Consider the following 15115-nt stretch of genomic DNA (forward strand, 5'->3'; position numbering starts at 1 on the left):
GTGGCAAGTAGTCCAATATATGTCAAATATGGTAGAAATATATGTTAAATCTAATGTATTCATACATATTTATACAATTATTGTGCTGCACAAGAAAATCAAATGAAACCAGTAAAAAAAAAGCAAAATAAAAAGCAAACAAGCAACAGCAAAAAGAGTGAAAATCATACATCCCTTTTAATCTCTCTGAACCTCAGTTTCCACATCCATAAAATGGAAAGGAAGAAGATAAATATTTATTAAGCTCCTATTATTTGCCAAGTACCATGATCAAGCATCTTTCAAATATTATTTGATTTGATCTTCAGAACGACCCTGAGAGGTAGTTGCTTTTATCATCATCTCCATTTTATAGTTGAGGAAGCTGAAACATTAAGTTATTTGTCTGGTTCACATAGATAATACATGCCTGAGGTCAACTTTGAACTCAGGTCTTATTGTTTGCAACTCAGTACTTTTTCCACTATATCCAGGGTTGTGTTTAAAAAAAAAAAAACAACTCATCTATAAACTAAAAAGTATTCTACAAAAGTGAATTCCTGCTAGGAACATAAAAATAATTATTATGATATAATTAGGATCAGACTTAAAAAAAAAAAAAACTACTGGTCTGGGAGAGACTTCTGGGGGTGAAGCCAAGATGGTGGAATAAAGACAGGAAGATGCTTGAACTCTCCCAGTTTCCCTCAAAAACCACATGAAACCAAGCCTCTGAACAGACTCTGATGGAATGGAATCACTCTTTAACTCAAGACAGGTTGGACAAACTTCAAGAAAGTTCAGTCTCACTAGGGTGAAAAGGGTGTTCAGTGCAGGTCAGACAGATTCTGGAAAAGCCAATTACAGCAAATCAGCAACTGAGGGACTCAGCTGTGGTTCAGGAGAGAAGCAGATCAGTGGGATAGCGTCCTGTTTTAGGTCAGAAGGCAAACTGGGAAACAAGGCTGTTTCCTGAAAAACAAAGTTTTTCCCCCTACAAATTTACCCCCTACAAATACAAGGAGTCTCTGTGCTCAAAGTCAAGGCTCAGAGTTCCACAGGAAGTTTGAGACAGTGCCCCCTTTACTCCAGGAGAAGAGTTTGACCATAAAAATATAGAAAGAGGAAATACCAAAAGAAAAAAAAAAAGAAAAGAAAATTAGCAAGAAACAGAAGAGAACCTTGACCATAGAAAGCTATTATGGTGACAGGGAAGACCAAAGCACCAATTCAGATGAGGACAAAATGTCCACCGAGGAAATCTCAAAGAGTGATATGAATTGGTCTCAAACCCAGAGGCTTGTTGGAAAGGCTCACAAAAGACTTTAAAAGGTAAATGAGAGATGGGGGAAAATGAGAAAAGACATGAAAGATTTGCAGGAGACAGTCAACAGTTTGGAAAAGAAAGGAAAAAAATTGATTGAAGAAAATAATGCCTTCAAAAATAGAATTACTCAAACAGAAAAAGACATGCAAAAGCTAACTGAAGAAAATCACACATTAAAAACTAGAATGGAGCAAATGGAAACTAATGACTTTATGAATGAATAACAGTCAAACAAATAAAAAGAATGAAAAAAGGAAGAAAATATGAAATAACTCTTTGAAAAAAAAACAACTGACCTGGAAAATAAATCCAGAAGAGACAATTTAAAAATTATTGGCCTACCTGAAGGCTATGACCAAAAAATGACCTGGATAGCATTCTTCAAGACATCATCAATTAAATCTGCCCTGATAGAAACAGAGAGGGGAAATAGTCATTGAAAGAATCCATTGATTACTTTCATAAAGAAATCCCCCAAGGAAAATCACAAGGAACTTTATTGTGAAACTCCATAATTAGAATCTCAAGGGAAAAAAAATATTACAAGCCAACAGACAAAAACAATTCAAATATCAAGGAGCAACAGTCAGGAATGGCAGCTTCTACATTAAAGGATCAGAGGGCCTGGAATAGCATGTTCTGGAAGGCAAAGGATATATGGTTACAATCAAGAATTAATTACCCAGAGAGAGACTGAGAATCATCTTTCTGAGGAGGAGAGACTTTCAATCATTTCTATTGAAAAAGCCAGAACTAAAGAGAAAATTTAATCTATAAATACAGGAATCAATAGAAGCATAGAAAAGTAAACAGGGGAAATATATATATATATATATATATATATATATATATATATATAAATAATATTATAATAATATGTTATTACATATAATATATATTATATATAAACATACACACACACATATGTAATTTAAAGGTTAAACTGTTTATATTCCTAGATAAGAAAATTATATCTGTAACTCTTGAGAACTATATCTGTTTCTAGGACAGACAGAGGGTGATATCACATGGATAGAGGATGTGGTTGTGAATGATATTATATAATGATATTATATAATGATATATAATTATCTAATATAATGATATTATAACATATCTATTATTATATATATTCTAAGATAATGATATTAAAGAAAAAAGAATTAAGGAATGGGGAAGAGTCTATATTGGAAGCAGAAGAAAGGGGAGGTATAATGGGACAAATTAGATCACATGAAGAGGTGCAAAAGACCTATTACAATCCAGGGAAATAAGGGAGGGGGATGAGCATTGTCTGTAGCTTGATCACATCAGTTCTAAGAGGGAATATTTTAATCATTCAGTTGGGTATAGAAATTTATCTAACTCTATAAAAAAGTGGGAGGAGAAAGAGGAAAAAAAAAGAGAGGAACAAAATAGAAGGGAGGTCAGAAACAGTAGGAAAATAGATAAGGGAGGGAGAAGTGATAGAAAATAAAGTAGTGGGTGGGGTGGATAAAAAAAAAAACAATATTAGGGGGAGGAGCCAAGATGACAGAGAAGACATACCTGTCTATCTAAGCTCTTCCATGCCCTCAGACTACTTCTTTTATGAAAGGCCTCAGAATTGGTGCTTGACTGTCAAAATCCACGAATATTGGGAGTACAACACATTATCAACAGAAAATATTCTCAAAAATCATCAGAAAAAGTCTGTTTTTGCTCCTGGGTGGGGACGGTTAGGCCAGGCACAGTTATCAGGAAAGTTGGCAGTGAGAGCATGGAGGGCAGCTCATGCTGAGCAGATGGGGAGGGGGTGAGGGTGGGGTGTGAGACAGTGGAAAATTTGCAGGGACAACTTTACCACAGTGTGAGCTACCTTGCTCTGGCAGCAAGCCAGTAGATCGGCAGAGATGATATAAATGCAGAGTAGAGACTGTGACTCCAAAATGCTAGAGTCTCTTGGGATCTGGCCATACCCATCCAATACCCGGAGTGACTCAGCATGATCTCAGAGAGCAACTGTTGATTCCAGTGCAGGCATTGCGGTCCCACTGTTGCTTCACTGCTACTTCATATTGTCTATACAGGAAGCTTGGTAACACAACACTCTTAAAACCAAAGTGCAGTTTTTTGTTTGTTCATTTTTGTTAAAATGAGTAAAAAGTTAAAGCGGGCTCTAACTATAGATAGCTTCTATATTGATAGAGAGCAAATTTCAAACCCTGAGGAGACTAAAAACAGATTGTCTCTAGAAGAAACCCCAAATGGGGATATGATCTGGTATCCACCACCCAAGGCTATTATAGAAGAAATTTAAAAGGCTCTTTCAAGAGAGCTAGAAGAAAAATGGGGAAAGGAAAGGGAAACTTGGCAAGAGGGTCTGGATAAGTCATACCACTCATTTAAAGATAGAGTGGATAATGAAATCAACTCCCTGAAAAACAGAATTAGTGAACTGGAAAAAGAAAATAGCTCTCTAAAAAATAAAATTGGCAAAATGGAAAAAATTCCATAGAACAAAACAACTCATTTAAAAACTCAATTGGACAATTAGAAAAAGAAATAAAAAAGTAAATGAAGAAAATAATTAATTAAAAATCAGAACTGAAGAAATGGAAATGAATGGCTCTCAGAGACACCAAGAATCAGTAAAGCAAAATCAAAAAAAATTAAAAAAAAAAAGAGAAAAAAGTGTTAAATACCTAATTGGGAAAACAACAGACCTGGAAAATGGATCTAGGAGAGATAATCTGAGAATTATTGGACTTCCTGAAAATTATGATGAAAAAAAGAGTCTAGATACCATTTTTCAGGAAATCATCAAAGATAACTGCCCAGATGTTATAGAAACAGAGGGTAAAATAGATATTCAAAGAATTAATCAATCACCTACTGAAAGAAATCCCAAAATCAAAATTCCAAGAAATATTGTGGCTAAATTCCAGAACTATCAGACCAAGAAAAAAAATACTACAAGCTACTAGGAAAAAAAAAAACAATTCAAATATGGAGGATCCATAATAAGGACTACTTAGGATCTATCAGCATCCACATTAAAGGATTGAAGGGCCAGAAATCTGATATTCCAAAAGGCTAAGGAACTTGGTATGCAGCCAAGAATAACTTACCCAGCCAAAATGAGCATTTTTTTTCCAGGGAAGAAGATAGACATTCAATGAAATAGGTGAATTTCATCTATTGCTGATGAAAAAAACCCAGAACTAAACAAAAAGTTTGAGCCCCAAATATAAGACTCAAAAGAAACATAAAAAGGTAAAAAGAAATCTTGGGAAGTATTTTTCTATTATGAGTATACATAAAGAATACATGTATAATATGGTTTTATTGTTATAATATAAAAAAGAAGCTAGAGGTGGAAAGGAAATAGTATCAGAAAAAGGGAAAAGTGGAGGTACTACATCTCATGAACAGGCAAAGGAAACCTATTCTATTTGAGGGAAAGAAGGGAAGGGGGATGAACATAGTATCTTACTTTGGCTTAAAGAGAAAAATATTAGACATATTCGATTTATGGTGAAACTTCTCCCACCTCATTGAAAAGTGGGAGGGGAAAAGTGAAAAGGGAAGGAGCTAAACAGAATGGAATACAGAAATTGTAAGGAAAAGGTTTAAGAAAAGGGGGGAGAATTTAAGGTGGGGGGAGGGATCCTAAAGAGGGAGAGCTATGTGAGGCAAGTAGTGCTCACAAGTTTAATACTGGAAAGGGGGGTAAGGAGAAAAGAAAAGAGAAAAGCATAATCCAGGGTTAACAAGATGGCAGGAAATACAGAATTAATAATTTTAATTATAAATGTGAATGGGGTATACTCCCCCATATAACGGAGATAGATAGCAGACTGGATTAAAAGTCAGAATCTTACAATAAGTTGTTTATAGGAAACGCATTTGAAGAAGTATAAAGGTAAAAGTCTGGAGCAGAATCTACTATGCTTCAAGTGAAGTAAAAAAAAAGCAGGGGTAGCCATCCTAATCTTAGATCAAGTAAAAGCCAAAATTGATTTAATTAAAAGAGATTAGGAAGGGCACCATAGATATAGATATAGCTATATCTATAAATAGATATGTGAAGTAATACCAATATTAAACATATATGCACCAAATTATGTAGCATCTAAATTCTTAAAGGAGAAGTTAAGAGAGCTGCAAGAAGATATAGATAGCAAAACTATATAGTGGAAGATCTCAAATTGCACTCTCAGAACTAGATAAATTAAACCACAAAATAAATAAGAAAGAAGTTAAAAAGGTAAATAGAATACTAAAAAGTAAGGTATGATAGATCTTTGGAGAAAAGTAAATGGAGAAAGAAAGGAGTACACTTTCTTCTCAGCACTTCATGGAATCTATACAAAAATTGACTATATATATTAGGGCATAAATCCCTCAAATTCAAATGCAAAAAGGAAGAAATAGTAATACACCCTTTTCAGATCATGATGCAATAAAAATTACATTCAATAAAAAAACCAGGGAAAAATAGACCAAAAAATAATTGGAAACTAAATAATCTCATTATAAATAATGATTGGGTGAAACAGCAAACTATAGACATAATTAATAACTTCATCCAAGAAAATGACAATAATGAGATGTCATACCAAAATATGTGGGATGCTGCCAAAGCAGTAATAAGGGGAAATTTTATATCTCTACAGGTCTATTTGCATAAAATAGAGAAAGAGAAAATCAATGAATTAGGCTTGCAACTAAAAAACCTAGAAAAAGAGAAAATTAAAAAACCCCAGTCAAACATTAAACTTGAAATTCTAAAAATAAAAGGCGAGATTAATAAAATTGAAAGTAAAAAAAAACTATTAAATATCAATTCAATTATTTATTAAAATAAAACTAAAAATTGGTTCTATGAAAAAACCAACAAAATAGATAAAACCTTGGTAAATTTGATTTAAAAAAGGAAAGAGAAAAATCAAATTGTCAGTCTTAAAAATGAAAAGGGAGAACTTGCCACTAATGAAGAGGAAATTAGAGCAATAATTAGGAATTACTTTGCCCAATTTTATGCCAATAAATTCAATAACTTAAATGAAATGGATGAATACCTTCAAAAATATAGCTTGCTAGGTTAACAGAAGAAGAAGCAAATTGGTTTAACAGTCCCATTTTAGAAAAAGAAATAGAACAAGCTATTAATCAACTCCCTAAGAACAAATCCCTAGGACCAGATGGATTTGCATGTGAATTCTACCAAACATTTAAAGAACAATTAACTCCAATGCTATATAAACTATTTGAAAAAATGGGATTGAAGGAATTCTGCAAATTCCTTTTATGACACAGACATGGTACTGATACCTAAACCAGGTAGGCTGAAAACAGAGAAAGAAAATTAGAGACCAATCTCCCTAATGAATACTGATGCTAAAATCTTAAAATATTAGCAAAAAGATTACAGAAAATCATCCTCAGGGTAATACACCATGACCAAGTAGGATTTACAGCATGAACGCAGGGTTGGTTCAATATTAGAAAAACTATTAGCTAAATTGATTATATAAATAACTAAATTAACAAAAACTATATGATCATCTCAATAGATGCAGAAAAAGCATTTGATAAAATCCAACATCCATTCCTATTAAAAACACTAAAGAGTATAAGAATGAATGGGCTTTTCCTTAAAATAGTCGGTAGCATCTATTTAAAACTATCACTAAGCATCATATGTAATGAGGATAAACTGGAACCACTCCCAATAAAATCACGAGTGAAACAAGGTTGCCCAGTATCACCATTACTATTCAATATTGTATTAGAAATGTTAGCTTTGGCAATAAGAGTTGAGAAAGTGATTAAGGGAATTAGAGTAGGTAACAAGCAAACAAAATTATCGTTCTTTGCAGATGATATGATAATATACTTAGAGTACCCCAGAGATTCTACAAAAAGCTATTAGAAATAATCCACAATTTTAGCAAAGTTGCAGGATACAAAACAACTCCAAATAAATCCTCAGTATTTTTATACATCACCAAAAGAATCCAACAGCAAGAGATACAAAGAGAAATTCCATTTAAAATAACTGTTGATAGTATAAAATATTTGGGAATCTATGTGCCAAGGGAAAGTCAGGAAGTATACGAGCAAAACTACAAATACTTTTCACACAAATAAAATCAGATATAAACAATTGGAAAAATATTAAGTGCTCTTGGACAGGTCAAGCAAATATAATAAAGATGACAATACTACCCAAACTAATCTATTTATTTAGTGCTATACAAGTTAGACTCCCAAGAAACTATTTTAATGACCTAGAAAAAATAACAACAAAATTCATATGGCAGAACAAAAGATCAGCATAGACCTACATCTCATGCTCCATACCAAAATAAGATCAAAATGGGTATATGATTTGGGCATAAAGGATAATACCATAAACAAATTAGGAAAGAAAGAGAAAATTTACCCATCAGATTTTTGGAGAAGAAAGGTATTTATGACCAAAGAAGAATTAAAGAACATTATGGAAATCAAAATGGATAACTTTGATTACATTACATTAAAAACTTTTTGCACAAATAAAACCAACAGAAACAAGATTAAAAGAGAATAACAAGATGAAAGGGAATTACAAATCTAGGAAAAAATCTTTACAGCCAGTGTTTCTGAAAAAGGTCTCATTATATAAAGAACTGTCTCAAATTTATAAGAATACAAGTCATTCCCCAATTGGTAAATGGTCAAAATATATGAACAATTTTCAGATGACAAAATTAAATCTATCTATAGTTATATGAAAAAATGTTCTAAATCATTATTGATTAGAGAAATGCAAATTAAAACAATTTTGAGATAGTACCTCACAGCTCTCAGATTGACTAAGATGAGAGGAAAAGATAATGATAAATTTTGGAGAAGATGTGGGAAACTGATACACTAATGCATTATTGGTGAAGTTGTGAAATGATCTAACCATTCTGGAGATCCAACCAATCTGGAACTATGGCCAACGGGCTATAAAACTGTGCATACCCTTTGACACAGCAGTGCCACTAATGGGTCTGTATCCCAAGGAACTCATAAAGGAGGGAAGAAGACGTACATGTGCAAAAATGTTTGTAGCAGCTTTTTTTGTGGTAACAAAGAATTGGAAAATGATGAGATGCCCATCAACTGGGAAATGACTGAATAAGTTGTGGCATATGAAGATAATGGAATATTAATATTCTATAAAAATGATGAACAAGATGATTTTAGAAAGGCATAGAAAGATTTACATGAACTGATGCTGAGCCAAACAAGCAGAACCAGTAATACATTGTATGCAATAACAGCAAGAATGTGTGATGATCAACTATGAAAAACTTGGTTCTTCTTTGTAGTTCTAAGCAATTCCAATAGACTTTGGACAGAAAATAGCATCTCCATCCAGAAAAAGAATAATGGAGGTTTAATGTAAAAAAAAAATCCACTGGTTCTCATAAATAGCTATTTACTTTAATAAATCTTAATCCAAGTGATCACTTAATCTGTAACATTTTAGAAATTTGTATGCCTTCTAAAAACATCTCAAGAATATTTATAATAATACTACCAAGGGGTAATTAAACTTTCTCTAGCATTCCAGCAATGATCATCATTAACATACAATACAACATTAGAAATGCTAATGCATTTACTGTTATAATTACATCCTAAGGAATGCAGCAGATGATCTAAGAAATAGTCTTCTCTGTATCTCCTGTCAACCAGAACAGATTTCTAGTTTCTCTTTGCCTCATTGATTCATCTCACTTCAAATCTCAACTGAACATATCTATTCTCTCTGGCCCTGCCTCTTAATTCATTTACCCACATGCTAATTATTATTTAACTTTTCAATGTTTAATTATATCAAGTAATTTAGAATACACTGTTTTGTATAGAAGATTCTATACAAAGTAAAATTGTTTTAGCTAGTTAGCATTTTTATCTCACTTGCTGTTTCTAAAGCACTTTACAATTATAAATGAGTAAATTATTGCAACCTTTGCAATGGAGATAGTCAATTAGTATTTACATTTTTTCCATTGAATATCAGGAAAAGGCTTGGGACTAAGGGGAGTGACCTAGTACTTCACAGAAACTGCTGTGCTGATCTCTTTGTTTTCTCTTCTCTCCTCCTAATAAAAGTAAACATTAATCAAGTGTCTCCTATTTAAAGCTACTGGGAGCACAACAGAAAAAAGTGGAATCATCCTTGCCCTCAAGAAACTTATATATCATCTAAGAAATGTTTAGCATAGATTATTCTGAACTAGTAAATTTAATTATGTGGGATTTTAGATTGTAATCTGCTTGAAGTCAGGTTCTCTATTTTATTCAACTTCTTATTTCCCCATAACATCAGATAAAATATATTAAACATAATAGGTTCAATAAATATTTTTTGAATGATTGAATGAATACTGTGTGTAGGGTGTTACATGTGCACATATGCATGTGTGTATATTTTTTCTGCTTCCTTCTTTTATCTGGTAATAACGGGTTGCTTATTTCATAACTATGACCACAAACAAACAAATATGGCTTCTTGTCAAGGATTTGGAGAGGGAGAAATTAAACGCATCATTTGTTTACTCCAAATTCATTTGTTTAATCCTTAGGTTCAACATGTTCAAATCTTTGACTTTAAATAATTCCATGTTGTTTTTTTTTTTAACAAGCTTTAGAGAGCCTGAACAAATCAATTAGCCAATTAAAATATACTTCTTATTTTACCTAAGAATTCAGACTTTTCATACCTCATCAACAATCAAGTTAAGTTCTCATTAGATAGAAGAGTTAAGCACCCCACCCTTACACAAGATTCTTTGAGAAGACAATTATTAGTAATTGGTAAATGAAGAAATGAGGTAGTCACCAAGTAGGACTGTTAAAAAAAAAAAAAGATTCTAGGAGACTGAAATGAAGGGGAAGTATATTCTAAGGATGGGAGAGAGCTTTAAAGGCATAAGAATGAGTGATGAAATCTGGAAGGAAATTGTAGTGTTTATGAAGTGGTTAATGGGAAACAACTTTAGAATTATAGCTAGGAGCCAGATAGTTTTAATGATTTCATGCATTTTAATTACTCATGGTCCTTGTCACTGTTAGCCCTTTTAAGAAAAACTTTCAAGTAAGGTCTCTAATAAAAGTTTTTGTTAGTAACCAAAAATACTATATGTGATGTCTATGTTAGCACCCTGCATGCCTGAGAATCATCCGGAGTCAGTATAAGCAAAAATCCTTGATCTTTATTTTTGGTCTTTAGGGAGAGAAGTGAAGGGGATGGACAGAAGCTCTCTACAACCTCCCTTCTCCTAGTCTACTGCCAAAGTGATTCTGGCTTGTCTTGCTCCACCCCCTAATATCTCCTACAATTATCTGTATACACCAAAAAATCAAGCCAGCAGAGAAGAGTGAGAAGGGCCACTTTCTAAGCATATGCTAATAGAGTATTGTCCAATAGATAATTAGCCTTAAGTGCTTGATTGTCTGATTCCAGTGCCCCTCTTTATGTATACATAAAATAAAGTTTTATTAATGATTATATGTTTTCCATATCCATGAATAGTTGAAAATTACTCAACTTATTTGACTTACTTTGCTACTGTTTGTTGTTGAATTGTGTTCAATTACTCTTGACCCCATTTTGGTATTTTCTTATAAAAAGGTACTGGAGTGGCTTCCAATTTCTTTATTCAGCTCATTTTATAGATGAGGAACTAAAGCAAAAAGGATTAAGTGATTTGACTAAGATCAAATAGCTAGTAAGTGTCTGGGGCCAGATGAAGTCAAAAAGATGAATTTTCCTTACTCTAGGCTTGGCACTCTATCCACTTTGCCACCTAGCTACTTGTGAGGAGAGTGAGAAGTTAGATTTCCACATATATTGTCAAGACAGAATGAAGGGAGAAGTGAAATATCTTGTTACGATATCTCCTATTAATCACCTGTGAGTCAAGGAACTAGCTGAACAACAAAGTTCCTGACAAAGGGGCCCAGCCTTAAACTGGCCCAAACTGGCTAGGATCAATGACAGGGCACACGCCTTTTAACATATGGAATGAGTAATGTAAATCTAATCAATCATAACTCTGATTGTAAATCAGACCAATTTGAATCTTGAATGGAAGGGTAAGGAATTGAACTAACAATATAAAGCTCGCTCCAACTTATGTATTTGGTGTGTCTTGCCCACTTCTCATGATAATTACTGAATAAAGAATTCTACTTTTACTCTAAAAGAGTATTGGTTGTCACACCACACCTGGACTAGCTTGCAAATGGGGAAACAGCAGGCAGTGTCTAGGTTTACTCCCAAATCCTGAGTTCCATGGGATCTTTTGATAACAGCTCACTTGTTTAATCTGTCTGAAAGCATCTTAAATAATATAATTTATGTAATCATTTGTATTACTACCTTTATTTGTGGCATAATCCCTATACCAGATTACAAAACCCACAAGTTCAAAGATTTTAAATTATTTAAATTTTGTTATCTCCTTTAGCATTACTTGGCATAGTGTTGTATATTTAAGATTTGCTTAATAAATATTTATTGAATAAACGAAAGAATTTTTGGTAGTATTCTCTAAAGGCATCTTAGCCTTGTAGGGAATAACAAAATTGACTGTTAGTTTCTTTCCTTTTTTTATTGTCTCTTTTCTAGAAAAGTAATGATACCTTATTTCCTTCTGGAAACAAAGTAATATTAAACTCACTCACTTAATGTTTTATACCTTTCAGGATCACTGAAAATGTTGAAGGCAAAAAAAATTAATCTCACCTTAGGAGTTCCAGTTATTAAACATAATGGATTAATGGGAAAGATATTTTGGATTGGTGTACTACTCAGACTTGGAAGTTAAGGTATATATATGAAACTTAACTAATTAAAACATTGTTGTATAATATATATCTCATATAAAAATGTTTAAATGATACAAGAATGTAAATGCATCCCTACTCATTGACATTATTACTTACATATGATTAGGAAAGTAGAATTCTTTCAATAAGAAACTGCACCCACAGATATTCACTAGTCATTTTAGCTGTCTCTCTCTGTACATTTATCCTCCTCTGGGTGAAGGGATCTGATCTAATCATACTGCAGTAGTTAGGATTATTGAGGACCCTGTACATCATATTAGGTACAATAAATGGAGAATCTTTATTCATTTGTGGGCTGATACTAATTTCATCAAATATTATGATACATTATGCTATATAATTATGTGATTTATTTTGTTAAAATCTCATCTCAGTTTTTGTTTGCTTAGATGAATACAGAGAAAGATGTTAGTTACTGAGCACCATGAAATTTGTCCCAGACTATATGTTCCCTATTCTTGATACAGAAAGCTTTTCTAATATGTGGACATGTAAGATCAACCTCATGCTCTTGGGGAGCTGATTCTGCAGTTTTGAGTGAGTCTTTTGTGAATTACAAATCTCTTTTGGACATAGTAGCCAAAAATAACAATAGGAAAAAAATCCCTGAAAGGAAGATAGGTAGTCTGTAAGATCATTGCCAATGAAAGTTATGAATATCAGAACTGGGATCAAGAGACTTTTTTTTTTTTTTAGTATAGTAGAATTGTTTGTGATAATACCATAAAACTTCATTAAAATTGGCAGACTCTGTGATCCCATGATTAGTATTCTTTAAAGGAAATGTTCTCTGAGAGTGTCCTATTCCCCATTATGTGAAAGGAGTAAGGTCTACCTTTATAAAGAACCACAGTGCTAAGATATTTTCCATCCCTACTTCTACCCAGATATTTTTTATTGTTGTTCAGTAATTTTTCAGTCATGTCCTACTTTTTGTGACCCCATTTAGGATTTTCTTGGTAAAGATACTGGAGTAGATTCCATTTCCTTTTTTAGCTCACTTTTCAGAAGAGGAAACAGTCAAACGGGAAGATGAATCTTCCCAGCTCTTGGCCCACTACTCTATCTATTATGCCACCTATCTGTGATTCTATGAGGGCCTCACTCACAAAGATACTAAACTAGAAAGGGGTCCTAAAAGGCAATTCAGCCATCCTGTGCATCCTGGAAGCTATAAAGTAAGGAATCCTTTGGACTCTAGGAGAAGGATAAAGATGAACAAGTGGTAGAATTGAAAGTGGCATATTAGAAGGATGAAAACATTTTACTGCTTATATAATCCTAATTTCTATACATTAGATATCATGTGAAGTCACAACAGACATTAGTCCAGACTGGATATAACAAGAGCTTATCAAAGTTCAAGGTCCAGTCTCTGTTCAAGGTTCAATCAGTGCTGAATCCTGACATTGTATACCAAGATTTTTCTGAGTTATAAACCTTCCTTCTAGCTCCAAAAAAAATTTTTTTCCTGGTTGTTTTAAACCATTTTCTAATAGATAGTTTGATAATTTGTTACCACTTTAATATGGTAAAAGACCTCATATTTTAATTTTGACAGCCATGATTAATGTGCATTTTGCCTCTTTGAATCATCTCTAAAGAACTTTTTGACGGTATTTTTTTTTTGGTGGATCTTTGATTCTGGTGGATTTTGCACATGTATACTGTGACACAGGAGTACCAAGGAGATTGGTACATAGTTTCTCACCCTGTTGTGGGCTACTCCAACTCAAGAAACATCTAATGGGAATGTTGGACAGGTATTTTTGTTTGTCTTTTGTTCTCAGAGAAGTCCATGTCTTCAATAAGGGGGGGGGGGGCAGGTCAATGGTCTAGTGGATATATCATTGGGATTAGAATCAGGGACTCTTATCTTCTTGAGTTCAAACCTGGCCCATTACTTGCTATGTCACTTAACCCTGTTCTTCAGATTCTTCAACTGTAAAATGAACTGGAGAAGAAAATGGCAAACTACTCTAGTAACTCTGCCAAGAAAACATCTAATGGGGTCATAAAAAGTCCAACACATCTGAAAATGACAAACAAATACTAGGTATTGGGAATATAAAAACAAAACAAAATAGTCTCTGTCTTGATGTAGATTAAATCCCACTGGAAGTAATGACATACAGATAGATATGATAAAAGGTAGGAAGTGATTGGGGAAAAGGGAGATCTTACAAAGTGCTTTATCAATATCTAAGGGCTATCTGGAGGGGGGGTTCAGGGAGGGCTAAATAGGGGAGATACCACTTAAGCTAAGATATGAAGAAACATCAGATATAGAAAGGAATGTATTCCAGGAACGTGGCAGAGTTCGTGTGAATAGACAGATTCAACAGGCCTCAGTGAATTAGAGTAACAGAATTATATTTTTTGGAAATATTTTTGTTCATTCTTCATTTTAAGAACACCAATAATACCATAGGGTGATGTCTGCACTTGTAAGTAAATTGGATTCAACTGAGGTAGAGTTATGTAATGTTGTTAACCTCACTCTCCTAGGAAGATCAACATCCAATGGCAAAATAAAAATCAGGATAATTGGTAATGGTCCAGGATGCAGAGGATGACTTTAGTGTCTTCAATGTGTGACCAAGTTCTATTTAGAATGAATGAAAAGGAATAATGGAAAATAAATTCAGAAAGATAATTTGGAGCTATTTTGGAAGGGCTAACATTCTAGCATAAAGACATTTTTATTTTATCCAAAAGATATTGAGGAATCAGTATTTTTTTTTTCTTTTAGACTATTTAAACTTATTTTTCACAATAACATTCAAAATAATTTCTTTACATTTGTTTTTAAAATTTTTGAGATCCAGCTTGTCTCCCTTAAAACTACTCCCAGCTTTCACTGAGAAACCACATGTGAAGTTATAAAAAACATTTTTCATAAGAGATATGTTGTGAAAGAAAACATAG

This window comes from Sarcophilus harrisii, chromosome 1 (assembly GCF_902635505.1).
Source record: "Sarcophilus harrisii chromosome 1, mSarHar1.11, whole genome shotgun sequence".
Taxonomy (NCBI): domain Eukaryota; kingdom Metazoa; phylum Chordata; class Mammalia; order Dasyuromorphia; family Dasyuridae; genus Sarcophilus; species Sarcophilus harrisii.